A 14,312-nucleotide genomic window follows, 5' to 3' on the forward strand; every position below is an offset into this window, starting at 1 on the left:
CCACCCCTGGCAGGCTTCCTTGTGGTCTCATTGGCCAGAGCGGGGTTACATGCCCAGCCCTAAACCAATCACTGGCAAGACAGAGTGGGTTTACCACAACTGAGTTAGACCACACAGATCTCATCCCCTCGGGTTTGGCACAGTCACATCCAAGATAGAAGGGAGAAGAAGACAATAGCTGCTGGGTAGCCGTGAACAGCAGGGTATACCTCAAGAAGGTGGCCGGCAGAGCCTGGTAGCCTCGTCTTGGAATTATAGCCTGGGAGCTGCAGGTGGGGCTGGAGACCAGGGGGTGGGGGTGGAAACGGGTCTGGTTTCAGCAGGGTCTGATGCCTTTGATATGTTATAGCCACCCTGTTCGGATGATGCTTGGAGGTCCAACCCTACTCCTGAGTCTCCCCAAGATAGGAGAGACAGGGACCCTTGCAGAGGAGCCTGATTTCAGGCAGGTAAAAGGTGACATTGGTGGGGTGTGTTGTGGTAAAGAGTGTGGGCTGTGGAGCCATGTGGATTGGGCTGAGGGGGCTGGTGCAATCCTGGCCAGTTTCCTTCGTTCCTCAGTGCTCGAGTTTCCTCATCTTGAAATAGGAGCAGTAGGATTTGCCTTTTGCAGACCCAGCTGGACAGCACCCTGGTTTAAAATCTCTGCTTCTGGTTGTAGATTCCGTGGTATTTGGTGTCCCTTTGCAGAACCCCTCAGCAAACAGTTTTCCCAAAGTGAGTCACCTCTTCTCAGAGCACAGTGAGAGGTTCATGCAGCCCTCCTCTTGCATGAAGCTTTCCTGGATTGCCTCTGGTGGTGGACCTCATACCTCCCTGATGATCTAGATGTGGTCCCTTCAGCTCTCTTCCCTTTCTTCCTCATCTCTTAGTGCTGCCCCTCACTTGGTGATCTCTGAAAAAAGCTCACGTTTGCACAATCATGTACGCTGTTAGTAAGCATGTCCATGTACATTATTACTTTGAATCCCCACAACAATCCTATGACCTAGGAATAAGTTTATACAAGAAACCAAAAGCTGGGAGAAATTTAGCACCTGGTTCAAGGAGTGGGCTTGGAGTCAGGCAGAAATCAAATTCAAGCCCTCTGAGCTCAGTAATAGCTGTAAAAATAAGTCACACTTAGGTAAGACTCCCTGTCAGCCAAGCACTGCCCCCATTGTCTCATTAAATCCTTACAGCTAACGTAGGAGGTAAGTTGCTATTATTGGTCCCATTTTATGGTTAAGAAAACTGAGGCACAGAGAAATTAAGTGAGTGGCCCAGGTTGTCCCAGCTTGTTGGTTCTGGAGTCAGGATTCAAACACAGGCTGTCTGATGCCAGACAGCATGAGCATACCCACCATGCTACACTCCAAGCCTAGTGAGCCCACCATTCCAACTTATGGGGGACTCTGTTTCTCCATCACCAACCATTTAATCCCTGAAGCCGGGAACAAAAGTGCCCCTGCCTTAGGCTGCTGCATGTTGTGCATTATTCACCACTGGTTGGCTCACATTCCAGGCCTCCCAGGACTTACCTCTCAACCCCCAGTCTGCTTCCATTCAGATCTTCGATGCATTCAGTGGTGTATTCTTGTACAAAAGACATGGGCAGGAATATAATCAATCTGACCCAGATGTCAAGTATGCCATGAAACCAAGAAACCCATTCCTGAAGTCCCAGTGTTACCCCAACTCAGATCAGGGGCCTCAGAGGGACACCATCATCATCATCAGAAACACTCAAAAAGCTCCCTACCACCCTCCACTTGGCCTAGGAGGAACCCCATGGCTTCCACCTTGACTCCAGTCCAGAGAGCTTCAGCCCTGCCCCAATAGCTTGACCAGTGTTCTCTGCTTACCCCGATCCAGGAATAGGGTGTGTTGAGGCTGTGCCTAGTCTGCCTGGCAGGGCAGGGAGACCCCCGCCACCCCATATGGGGGACCAGGGGGTGACAGAGACCTTGAAGAAGGTCTGATCACAGCAGGGTCTGATGTCTTTGATATGTGATTGCCACCCTGTTCAAATGATGCTCTGAAGTCCAACAGCGCTCCCCAAAATAAAAAAGGTGGGGACGGACACTTGCAGAGGAGCTGGGGGGCGGGGGCGAGGCCAGCTGACATTTCCCTCTGTCTTTGACTAGCCCCTGGACCCGCTCCAGATCACCTCTCCTGGCACATGTTCTCCCTCACTCCCCGCTCTCAGAGCTGGACACACACAGGAAGTCAAAGCCAGTGTCCACTCTTCAAAGTCAACCTGAAGGGCAAGTTGAGCCCTGGGAAGATGGTGGGGTCTCTCCCAGCATCCCTTCCCCCTCCAGATTCTTCCTGAGCGGCCTGGCTTTGGCTGGCGCCTTCCCTCACCAGCCTTTCAGCTTGTTGAGAAGAATGAGCCGCTTGAAGGACACTTTACAACTCCATAAATAATCAGGATGTTGAGCACACAGGATGGGAGTCCGCACCCTCCAAGTGGGTGGAGGGGGCTGGGCGCTGGCTCAGGTTCTCATCCAAGGGCCCATTGTCCCAGCACCTTTTCCTCTACTGAGCTGCTTTTAGCTCGCTGGTGGATGTCAGCGCCTCCTCCCACCCCTGGCTGATTTTCCTCCCGGAGGGGTGGAAGCTGGTGAACATCAGAGCGCTTGCTGCCCAATGAGAGCCAGAGGTCTGGGCCGAGTTGGGAAGCAGCCACTTTAGAGAGTTTTTCTGCAGACGCAGAGATGGACGCCCAGGAATCGATCTCTTCTGAAGATGAATCACAGCGAGATGCACAAAGAAAACCCCTTTAGTCTGAACAGGCAGATAATGTTCCTGACAGGGCCTCTACTCCGTGTCAATTTGTTGTGATTGGTGGCAGGCAGCCTGGGGGGAGGGGACGGGGAGGAGAGGGTGCTACAGAGAGCTGGACAGCACCAGAGATGCATGTGGATAGAGAGACACTGAGGCGGTGATAGACAGGGAGAGCAGGAGAAACAGAAACAGAGAGAAGACAGAACAGCCTTGAGAAGATTCAGAATGGAGGGCAGAGGTGTTTTCTTAGATTTTTTGTGAGGGGGGTGGGGGTTGCCGGACATTGGGAGACTCTCAGACGTTAATCAGGCATTCAGGTCACATTAGGCTTGTGTTCATTGCTAACAATTAATTCAAACAATTGGTCAGCTCCCAGTTACCAGTGAGAGTGTGTAGCTTCTCCTTGGGTCTACGGGGGTCTCCCTCTATTACAGACGTTTGGGTGGGTCGGAGAGAGACAGAGGCAGGCATAGAAAGAGATTCACGTTGCATCTGAGGGCCAGCCAGATTAAGTTTGATTTCTCTTTTCCTTTAGAATTAGCAATGCTTGCCTATACTGTTCAGGAATTTAAGAGGTGACTGTGAGGGAACTCTTAGCATGCTTTGCCCATCCTCAATGCATGACAAGATCAGGCTTTCTCTAATTATAATCTTAGAGCTGGAACATCTCAGAATGTGGTTCATCAGAGTTCAGCAGAAGCCCCACATGACTTCCAGCTCAGGCTCTTCCATTGCATGGATGGAAAGATGGAGGCTTGGAGAGTCATGGGGACCCTCTGCTTCTACCTGCACAATGAGCAGATGGAAGTGCCCGTCACCCTCCAGGGACAGGGGCAGATTCCAAATCTCCCTCTCTATTCTGCCTCTCTCTGAGCGGTGCCTCTTATTTCTAGCCCCGCCCAGACCCCACAGGGTGTCTGAGGAGCAGACCCTAGAGACCGATGAAGAAAAGCATCCATCTTTGATGTTTATACAAACTGTCTCCTCCTTGGTGTTTTTGGAAGTGTGCCATCAGGCACGGGGAAAGGGTGGAGGCCAGCTTGTGAGACAGGTTCTCTGGGGACCCAGGAAGGTAGAATGGCTCTTTCTGTGAACCCAGATCAGGAAGCATATGGCCCCTGAAGCATTGGTCCTCAGCCATTGGCAATTCTGGTGACACCTGGAGATATTCTTGGATGTCACACTGAAGCAGGGGGGTGCTATAGGCATCTAATGGGTACAGACAAGCGTTGTTACTAAATACCCACAATACAGGATCAGCTCCCACAACAAAGAACACTTCTACCTGAAACATCCCTTCTGTCCTTCTCTGCTCATCTGACAGGGCGACCTTTCCAGAAAGAGGAGACTCATGTTTCAGTGGTGCTCTAGGAGCTGACTTGCCTGCCAGAACCCAGACTAGTTCTCCAAGGTCATTTGTAGGACATGTGTTCACTAACCAGGATGGCTCTCAGTGAGGATCTTCCCTTTGTCCTGAGTGCAGGAATGAGGAGGGAGAGAGGTCAACCCAGACTTGCTGCCTTCTTACCTTCTTTCCTCATCATCCTTGCCTTGTACGGTCTTACCCTCGTCCTCTTCCTTCTCCGTGTTCTTCTATTCTAGCTCTTTCTGGTCTAGGTCCTGGCCAGGTGTCCTCTGACTTTCCTGATGCCTTTCTCCTGCCCGAAGATGAATATCGTACAGAACAAAGCAAAAGGTGTCATTCTATCTTCTTGGAACTTAGACCTCATGTAGACAGTTGCCACCAGCCTTACACCATACAGGATGGTGTATTGTGCCAAGGTCTTGAGGTCCTGCTGAAATCAGCCCATGGCCCAGGGTCCCCAGCACACCCCCCAGCTTCAGAACGTAACTCTCGGGTGGCCTTAAGGCACTGACCCTTCCCCTGACCACTCCACCTGTCGACCCGTAAGGGACTCACGGAACTGCTTACGGATGCTGCAAGAACAGAGGCCATAAACATGAGACATGTGGATCGATGGCTGTACTATTTACTGGTGTGTGTGACTTGGGCAGCGAGAGCACAAACATTTGTCACATGGAGTGGCAATGGGATGGCTGGACGGGAACATTTTTTTCTCCATCTTTCTGAATACCAAGCCCCTTCCACCCAAGGTGAGCTTGGACAGAGAAGCTGGAAGGATTGGGACTCACACAGCTTAGACCCAGACACACATTCTGGCTCATGTTTTATTCTGGTCATGGTTATTTGGTTCCAGAAAGGTGGCATGTGGGAGTAAAAAGAGTACCAAGAGGAGGGAAGTGGGGAGGAGGCACTTCCCAGGAGCCTTTTCATACCATCCAGCCAATAACGAGTATCTTCCAACCAATAATGGATATTCTGGTGGAGAAAACCAAGGCACAGCATCAGGAAACACCTGGCCTTTCCCCCACTCTCTCTTCTGCCCGTTCTTCCTTCCTCCCTGCGGGGTATACCGCCCTTTCCCCATCACCTGTCTTGCTCCAAGCCCCACTTTTGGAGCCTCAACTCTGTGTGTGTGTGTGTGTGTGTGTGTGTGTAAAAACAAAGGGCTTCTTGGAAGAGAGTGGACTTTCTCCCTGAGACATGCCTGTGTGTGCAAACCTCACCATTTCCACAAGGGCTTTGAAGGGGATAATGGGGTAATGAAATGAAATTACACGGAACACAATGTAGCTAAATTACAGCATGCAAATGCCATATCAGCACCCACAGTGCTTTCATGTTTAATCACCACTGAGGTATCCTTGTTAGCTCTGGATTACAAATGAGGAAACTGAGGCTCAGATGAGATAAGTCACTTGCCTGGAGATCCACCACTAGCGAGTGACAGAGGTGGGCCTGGAGGCCACTCCTTGTGACTGCAAAACAGGAGCCCTTTCCTGCTTTGGCACACGAGGAGTTGGCAAGAGCAGAGGACTAGGTACGCCCAAGGACAAGAGACGCTCTCTGAGTGTGCCAGGAACAGACTTCTATTCAGAGAGCCCAGGCCAACAACTAGAGGAGAGAGGGAGAGGGCAGGACAGTTTCTGAGGGTAGAGGGGCAGGGCTTCTCTGTCCCCCTGGACACCAACTCCTGTGGTGTGACCACAGGAGACCTTGTCTGTAAGGACCACGGTATGATACGGGTCATCTGGTCAACCTGGAGTACACAGAGGAAACAGACCGAGAGAAGGGATGCGCTTTCCCCAAGGACAAATGCTGGCGAAGAGCCTGCGGATGCTGGCATACTGGTCCCCTGAGCCAGGCCAGACTCTTCCCCTACAAATGCAAGGCCTGGGGATAGCACTGGCACCATCAAGGCAGAGCCAGCAGGGCCACAGCCTATGCCTGCATCTCCCAGGGTCGGTCCCAGTGCTCCATCTCCAGGGGCTCCCCTCCCTCCCTTGTTTACTACTGAATGTTTTTAAAGCATATCTTAGTTCAGTGCTTTTTGCTACAGTAAATATCTAATAATTGCTTCAGACTCTATTACTTGCCTCACCAAATAGTGCCTGGAAATGGTGCTTATTTAATTTTGTGCTGAGGAGGAAAGACTCAAAAGGCCTGCAAAAAACCCGCCTCATCTCAAGTGCGGTTGACTATTTGTGGTCCAATAGTCCAATAGAGGAGGGATGGCCTTTGGACTAGCACCTGGGGCTGATGCTCATTCTAGCTCTGTGGATATTGGTGCTCTTATTAACCTGATTCAGCCAAGCTTGCCCTTCACAAAAGTGGCTGAGTTAATGTGTGTGAGAGTCGGACAGACAGACAGATGTGTGTGCGCACGCACACACACACACACGCGCACACGCGGAGAAGAACTTAAAGATTTGTGATTAAAGTAAATCTCTGAGTATAAATATAAAAGTGTATATGCCACAAGTCACCTTGTTGGTGTGTATGTGCATACCCATATGTGTGTTCAATCATGAGAGTGTGTCCATGTTTTTAATTTTCACAACCAGCTGATCATCCCAAAAATGGTCGCTGCAAAAGAAAGCACAGCTGGAATGACTGGTCATATCCATCGTGGTGACTTTACCTTTGTTCTTCTGTTCATTGTCTCTGTTGACCCAACCTGGATATTTGTATGCTCATTTTACAGATGAGTATCCTGGGGCTCAGGAAGCTCAGAGCATGGACTGAAGTCCAAGCACAGCTACATGTTGGAACTTGAGATCCTGGCTCTGTGGGACACCAAATTCAGCAATGTTAGCAATGTCATCAGATTTAAATTCTGCGGGACACTGGGAAGGGAATGATCTTAGCTGATTCACAATTTTCTCATCTGCCAAATGGGCATGGTCTCATTGACCTGTCCAGGTCATAGCATGTTGTGAAGCACGAATGGTTGGTATAAGAATTCTGCTAAGTGACAGGTGTAAAGGCTCTACATCATGCCTGTTCTGTTGCCGACAACTGTAAGTGTTTACTTCTATTTTTATCAGCGGATCCAGTTTCTATCCCCTGTCTGCAGTCCCAGCTGTCTGAGAGGCCCCTCTCCTTGCTCTGGGTCAACCATGGGCTCACTTTATCAGCAGTCCTAAATCCATTCGGTCACAGGCCCTCCTTGCACTATTGTGTGCTACTGAAGACTCCAAAGAGCTTTATAAATATAAAAAAAAGAGACAATTATAAAATATATAAATTGTATTTTATGAAAAATGGCTGTATTTTACAAAATAAATTTGTAAAGAGAGTAAATTTTTGGAAATCTCTTTAATGCCTGCCTTATTTGAATACAGCTGTACTCTCATATCTGTTTCTGCATGCAGAGTGTTGTGAAGTCGCATGTCACGCAGCCTCTGGAACACGCCACCGCACATTCATGAGAGAACAAGAGTAAAAAAGGCAAGTCACATCTTAGTTTGATTAGAAAAATAATTGTGACCTCACAGTTTCCCAGAAGTCCTTGACCATGCTTTGAGAGCCCCTGCATGAGCTGAACATTGAACTCCCTCCCTGCTCAGGCAGGCTGTGCATCTCTACATTTCTGTGACTATCTCTGGAACATTAAAATTGACTAAGACAAAAGCAAGCAGTCAACTTCCTCAAATTTCTCTCCTGGGATACACGCTTGTAGACTTAATATTGAAAGCTAAGGTTTGGTGGCTTTTAGCTGAGCCATCAATTGTTACCAGCTTCTCTGATGGCATCTATCATTGGTCAGATTGAGGCTGCTGATTGATTGATTGATATGGTACACTTTGTCTTGGATGATGCACTTCAGTGTAAGAAACAGAAAACCAAGCCCAAAATTATTTTAACCATAAGTGAATGTATTATCTCATACAACAAGGAGCCCCAAGGTTAAGGAGCTTCAGAGCTGACTGTTTCAGAGGCTCAACAGTAATCATCAATGACCCACGTTCTTTCCATCTTTTCTCTCTCCATAGGCTGATTATACCAGCCTAGTGTCTCATGTTCACAAGGTGGCTGCAACAGTCTCCACCATCACCATCACAGGCAGACACAAAAAGATCATCATCATCAGAAAAATCATTGTTTAAAAAAAAGAAAAATCATTGTTTCCTTTGGGTTTCTTTGTAGTAGTGAAAAAAATTTCCCCCAGTCCACTTTCCTTCCAATGTTATTGGCTAAAATGGAGTCAGATGCTGTGCTCGATTCCTAAGCCTGCTATAAAAAGTACTGCAACCTGGGTAACTTCGAAATCTATTGCTTCACAGTACTGGAGTCTCCAAGTCAAAATCAAGGTTTCAGCAGGGCCCCACTCCCTCTGAAAACTGTAGGGGAAGGATCCTTCCTTGCTCTTCCGGCTCCTGTGGTCCCAGCTCTTCCTGGGCGTGGGCAGCAACTCTCCAATCTTTACATGGCCCTCTCCCTGTCTCTCACATTGCCTTCCCTCTGTGCATTCCATGTCTGTATCCAAATTTACTTCTTTTTATAAGGACACATCACATTGGACTAGGACCCACCTTAATGACCTCAACATAATCATGTGCAAAGACCCTATTTCCAGACAAGGTCACATTCATGAGTACAGGGTGTGAGGATTTCAACATATCTTTTGAGAGAGACACAGTGTAGCCTGTAACACCTGCTTTTTCTTAAGTCACTGGCAAGGGGAATGAAGTCATAGCAGTTGGCTTCCTGTGACCCTCAACCAAGACATAACAGCTTCACTCAGGGGCATTGGGGCACGTAGGAGAGGTTTTAGAAGTGCTTACATCTGGGGCCCCTCTGAACACACAGTCCCTGGGGGCAGAAATGCTATTCTTCCTATAATTGGAATGCCAATAGTGCCCCACTGAGCAACACTCCAGACTAGTCAAGGGCATAGGGCACCTGCCTTGCACATGGGGCCTCTGAGAGTAGGGCAAATATGGGAACAAAAGCTCTGCCAGAGACACAAAGAAGGGAACAGATTCGAGAAGGTCATTAACAAGCCCTGCTGACTGTTGCACTGATTTCATGGTGTGTCCTTCCAAAGGCTTCTGACCCAGACCCAGAGCGTTGGGTAAAGCAACAATTATCTTCCTCTATTCCTCTTGATGGCGGCGAGGGAGAAGGGCAGAAATGATTTTTTTATTGGTTTGAAATACCTCTCTCCTCTTCCCCACCATGTCCACACCCACCCTGTAACCTCAGTGTTGGTAATGTGGCTGATTGGAGGGGGCAGGGGACAGGGAGATTGAAGGAAAGTAAAACATCACACACAGCTTCAAAACATAGCCACTATTACTTTCTTTTTTATTTTGTTTTATTTGTAAGATATTTTGCTCTGTGTGGTTTGCTTACCAAATCGGCATCCTGCTTGTATTCAAAACCAGTCCTACTACTTTTAGGAAAGCAATACCTACTGTTCTAATGATGAAATTGAGGGGATGCAGAGAAATATAAATAACAATTAGCCAGACCTAATTCCCTAATAACAACCACTGTTATGCTGCTGGATATGTTCTAGTTTTATTTTTCCTCCCTAAGCATTCTCAAATAAAATATTTGAGATGATACTACTATATACACAGATTTCCCCCCCCTGGTTAACCAGTAACATTTAGAAGTTCTACAAAAAGATAGCATAAAGAGTAGCTTGATGGCATAAAAGACCTGCAACTAGACTCTCAAGTTAAAAAGTGTGATGATTCAGAACATTAGAGCTCAGGTGGCTGCGGGCAATGGGGCCTCTTCACCCAGGCAGCGGGGACTGGAATCAAACATGGCGGTCTGCTTTGCATTGTGTGACCCCGAGGGATTGTGGGGAAAGCCCCAGGCCCAGGTGGAGACAGGTGCTTCCTTCTCCAGAGTCTACTCTGTTATATATAGGCCCTTCCTGTCACCTCCTGGGAGGCCTCCAGGACAGAAGTGACAGATCGGCAAGGGTCCTCAACAATGCCCTTCCAGAGCACACACTCACCATCTCCTTGAGCACCCACCTGCTTGAGCCCCTAGCAGGGGTAGAAGCCGCTGGTACTGGGTGGGTAGCTGACCTGGGAGGATGCCTTCCTGGCACTAGGTCGTCTCTTCCCATGTAGGACGGAGGCACAAATCTCCTCTCTTTTTCCAGGTTCTCTGCAGCCCTATGAACTTTCTCTCCTCCTCTCTGCTCCCAGCTGAAGGCGGAATGACCCTCAGCACCCTCCCCCACCCTGCTGAGGCTGTCTCTGAAGGGCCCTCGTGGGCACAGCACAGCTGGGCTTTAGAGCTCCAGATGGGCTCTTGGACAGCAGATTGTCTAAGGAGCCACCCACTCACTCAGCCTCTGGGAGAGAGAGGGTGATGCTTAGATCCATTGGGACATCCAGGGCCCTGGGAGCCCTTTGATCACATCGTGGTCACACTAGCTCCCTTGTCTTGCAAATGCTTGCCCCTGCTCTGCAAATTCTGCTCCCTCTGCCTCCGGGAAGATTTCCTCACCCTCCCTGCCTGGTCCCTTCCTCTGCCCCGGCCTGCACCCCCTTCCTTCCTGTGTGAAGGGAAAGGTTAAGTAGAGACATGCTCACCATGTCTGTTGCGATAGAGACCCAGCAACTTTCTCCTCTAATCAATCTGTCAGGCGCGATTAGACTGTGGAGAGACTCAGGTCATCACACAGTGCTGCCAGCCCAGCAGGCCAATAGCTTCCAGTACAGCCCACACAGGTGCATGCATTCATGCACATGCAGACACCTATGCATGCGCACCTGTACGCATAGACGTGCCCTTGCCCACACAGAGGGACAGGCATGCACACACATGTGCATGCACACATCTGTGCACGGTCTGGGACCTCACTTTGTGAGTGGGGAAGCCTATGTAAACAGAGAAGCCCACTGTTGGGGTGACGACCTGCTCCCCACTCATTTCTTCATCCACCTCACAAGTATGCTGGACAGCTCCTGCATGCCAGGTCATCTTCCTGGAGCTTGGAAGTGCCTGCCCTCAGGGAGCCAGCAGTCTAGCAGGGAACACAGACAACCACAGGTAAACTTTATAGACAAGAGAAGGTTGGAGCATAGCCCATGATGCTGGCTCCTTGAAGGAAGGGAAGGTGAGAGCAGTCTGGGGAGGAAAGGGGGCTGGCAGGTTGTAGGGGGACTCTAAATCCCGTTACCACCAGGGGCAGACGGCCTGGGGGCCAGCCTTCTCTGCCACTGATAGCCATGTGACCTTGGGCACATCACCTAATGTCCCCGTTCCTCAGTTTCCAAATCTGTAAAATGGAGTTATAAATACTCTAAGGTTAGTTAGTGCGTGTGAACTGCTCAGAACAGAGCCCGGTGTAGCATAAATGCTCAGTGAGTTTCTCTAGATTGACCCAGTTAAGGAATTGTGCTCAGCAGTTGGTGGGCATCTGAAGGACCCAACATTAGCATAGGGTGGCCTGGACTAATGGAATGGGGGGCTGAGGTTGGAGGACGCAAGGCATGGAGAAGAACGGGCAGGCCAGACCTTGCAATGGAGGGCCTAGAGAGGTAAGGCCTGTAGCCAAAAACATGCCTTACCCACTTGTGATTTGGGCCAGGCCTGGCCTCCAGGCAGAATTGAATTTCATCCTCCAGAAATATATCCTGTACCCAAACCTTCAGTACAAAAACATGATGTGAAATAGCTCAGATTGGCCCATATAGCTTCTTGTGGGAGCCTGGGAACTGGAGGGTCCAGGGTCCATTTCACTTAGCCTCTGTCCTGGAGATCCCATCCCTTTCCCTCTCCGCCCCACCCTTCTTCTCCCCCAGCCCCTGCCCCAACAGGGATCCCAGGATGTGGCAGAAGAACTGCCAGTAAATCACCCTGTGTGGACTATAAATAAGTCAAGTGGAAAGTTACACTAACAGAATTAGGACATCCTCAGTTAACACTTGGACTCTCTGCTCCCTCCCAGTCCGGGTCAAGATCCAGCCTCCTCACTCTCCAGTCCCCAGAGCTGCTCAGAGGTTCTTGGATCTGAGGTGGGATTGCCCAGCCTGAAGAGTGCTCCTCAGCTGCCCATGCTCAGGACTAATATTGGGACTGTGGGGAGGGAGAGACACAACCTGCACTCAGGGAGCCTCATTCTGAGGGGGACACAGCCCTGCCCTCTGGGAGCCCAGTCTGGTGATGGTGGAGGGGGGACACAGCTGTGCCTCAGGGAGCCCAGTCTGAGGTAGGACAGACACAGCCCTCCCCTGTGTCTGAAGGGTGACACAGCCTTGGCCTCAGGGACCCCAGTCTGAGGCAGGAGACAACTCTGAGGGAGATCTGAGGGAGAGACACAGCCCTGCCCTTCAGGGAGCCCCAGACTGAAGGGGAGATTTTATTTTATTTTATTTTTATTATTTATTTTTTGACATTTGATCTCATTAATTTGTCACTCTTAGAAAAACCTCATTTTTGACTGGACTTAGAGTCGGAAGCTCTCAGAGAGAACAGCCTCCATCTCTTGACAACCTGTTCCTGGCATTTTTCTTTGGCCTCCTTCGTTCTCTTGGCCAAAAGTTTAGCATATTCTGCAGCCTCTTTCTTATTTCTCTTAGCGCCCTGATTCCTCAAAGCAATACCCCAACCTTTGTGTCGCAGGACACTTGGAGTCACAAGACGCTGAATCTTGGGTGCTTTGGTTCTGTGTTTCTTACCTCCTGTGTTTAGGGGCTTTCTCACAGCACACTCTCTTCTTTAGAGAGACTGAAATGTTTGTGGATTCTTCTAGCTCTTTTGGGCCCCCTGCGATGAGGCCCGGTAGTATCAAGGAGCCCAGAAATGTCCTTCTCCCCAACCTTTTATTTTATAAGGACCAAGCTGAGAACACTGAGATTAGCACCCACAGCACAACCCTGAACAGATTCGTGCTTTCTTTCTCAACTCTTCCTTGGTCTGTAATAGGAAGGCCCCATACTCATCAGAAGGTGAACACGGCCATGGGTCAAGACACCTGCTTCAGGGGGAAGTCTTATCTGTCATCGCCACCACTGATTCAGATCACATAACCCTTCCATTCTTCACCCAGAGCCAGCAACAACTGTGGCCACATGTTTCTCCTATAAGGCATACATTGTCCACTTCAATGAGCTTCTGGCCACCCTTAGCTCAAAAAGAGATGTTCAGCTTCATCCTGAAGCAGCCTACCACCCACGAAAAGAGCAAGGGGAAATTTTAAACAAGCACATCAACAAGCAGAAGACTAGGATATTGGAGAAGAGACAGAACTTCTGGAGAAGAACTTCCCGGGGCTGTGAACTCCAGAGTTGCTTCAGGAATTAGAAGAGGCAGGAACGGGAATCTCGCCTCTCCTAGGTGGAATCCTCGTGGTCAGAATTCTATAAAAACTTCTGGCTGAAGCTCTCAAGGGAGGAACTTTACCTGCTTTGGCCACTGCCATGTCTCCAATGCCCAGGACACTGCTCTGCACAAAGCAGGGGCTCGAGAAACATCTTTCACAATGTGAAGCCCCCCATAATAATACTGTATGGCACATCTTTACTCCCACCCATGCCTCTCAATTCTGCATGCAGAACCTTGTAGGACAGGCCCGGGACTGTGTGTCCTTGTGTCCAGCACAGTGCTAGATACATGACAAGTAGTGAAGACTCAGGTGTTGACTGAACGCAGGATTCACATTTAATGTGAACCCAGGGCATCACAGAGCTCCATCTTGGATGAGGAGTGGGAACCAGAAGAATCCAGGGCCCTCAACAAGTACAGAGGCTGGAGAGGGGGCAGGCCAGCTGTGGAGAGCCATCCAGGGAAGGCTGATGGATAAAAGGTTACAGGTGTCAACCCGGAGGGGAGAGAGGAGAAGATAATGTCTCACTGCCTCACCAAATTGGCTGGCCTGTGGGATTTCCAATGGAGCTGGCCTCTGGCTGGAGGACCCCACTCTGGAACCCGTGTTCTACAAAGAAAGAATAAATAGGAATGTTTAAGAAAGGAAGGTCTGCAGAGGAAGCTTTGCAAGCAACAAAGGAAGAGGTCCCACCAGAGACTGTGCAGCTTTGGCAGTCTGAAAATAGGAGTCTGAAGAACTGGCATAGCGTGAGGGCAGGTGTCAGTGGAAGGGCAGGGGGCTTCTGGGGGCTCCTTCAGCCTAGCAGGTGATCTAGAAGGGACAGGGCACAGGAGGCAGGGAGGGCAGCAACTAGGGGAGCAGGGAGACCCCCTCAAA

General features: G+C 49.7%; 1 pseudogene; it reads right to left on the reverse strand.

Moving 5' to 3' along the window:
- Positions 1–12,538: 12,538 nt before the first annotated feature.
- LOC144232102 (small ribosomal subunit protein eS6 pseudogene) lies at positions 12,539–13,261 on the reverse strand (annotated as a pseudogene).
- Positions 13,262–14,312: the final 1,051 nt, after the last annotated feature.

The sequence above is a fragment of the Crocuta crocuta genome, unplaced genomic scaffold (assembly GCF_008692635.1).
Source record: "Crocuta crocuta isolate KB4526 unplaced genomic scaffold, BGI_CrCroc_1.0 scaffold44, whole genome shotgun sequence".
Lineage (NCBI taxonomy): Eukaryota > Metazoa > Chordata > Mammalia > Carnivora > Hyaenidae > Crocuta > Crocuta crocuta.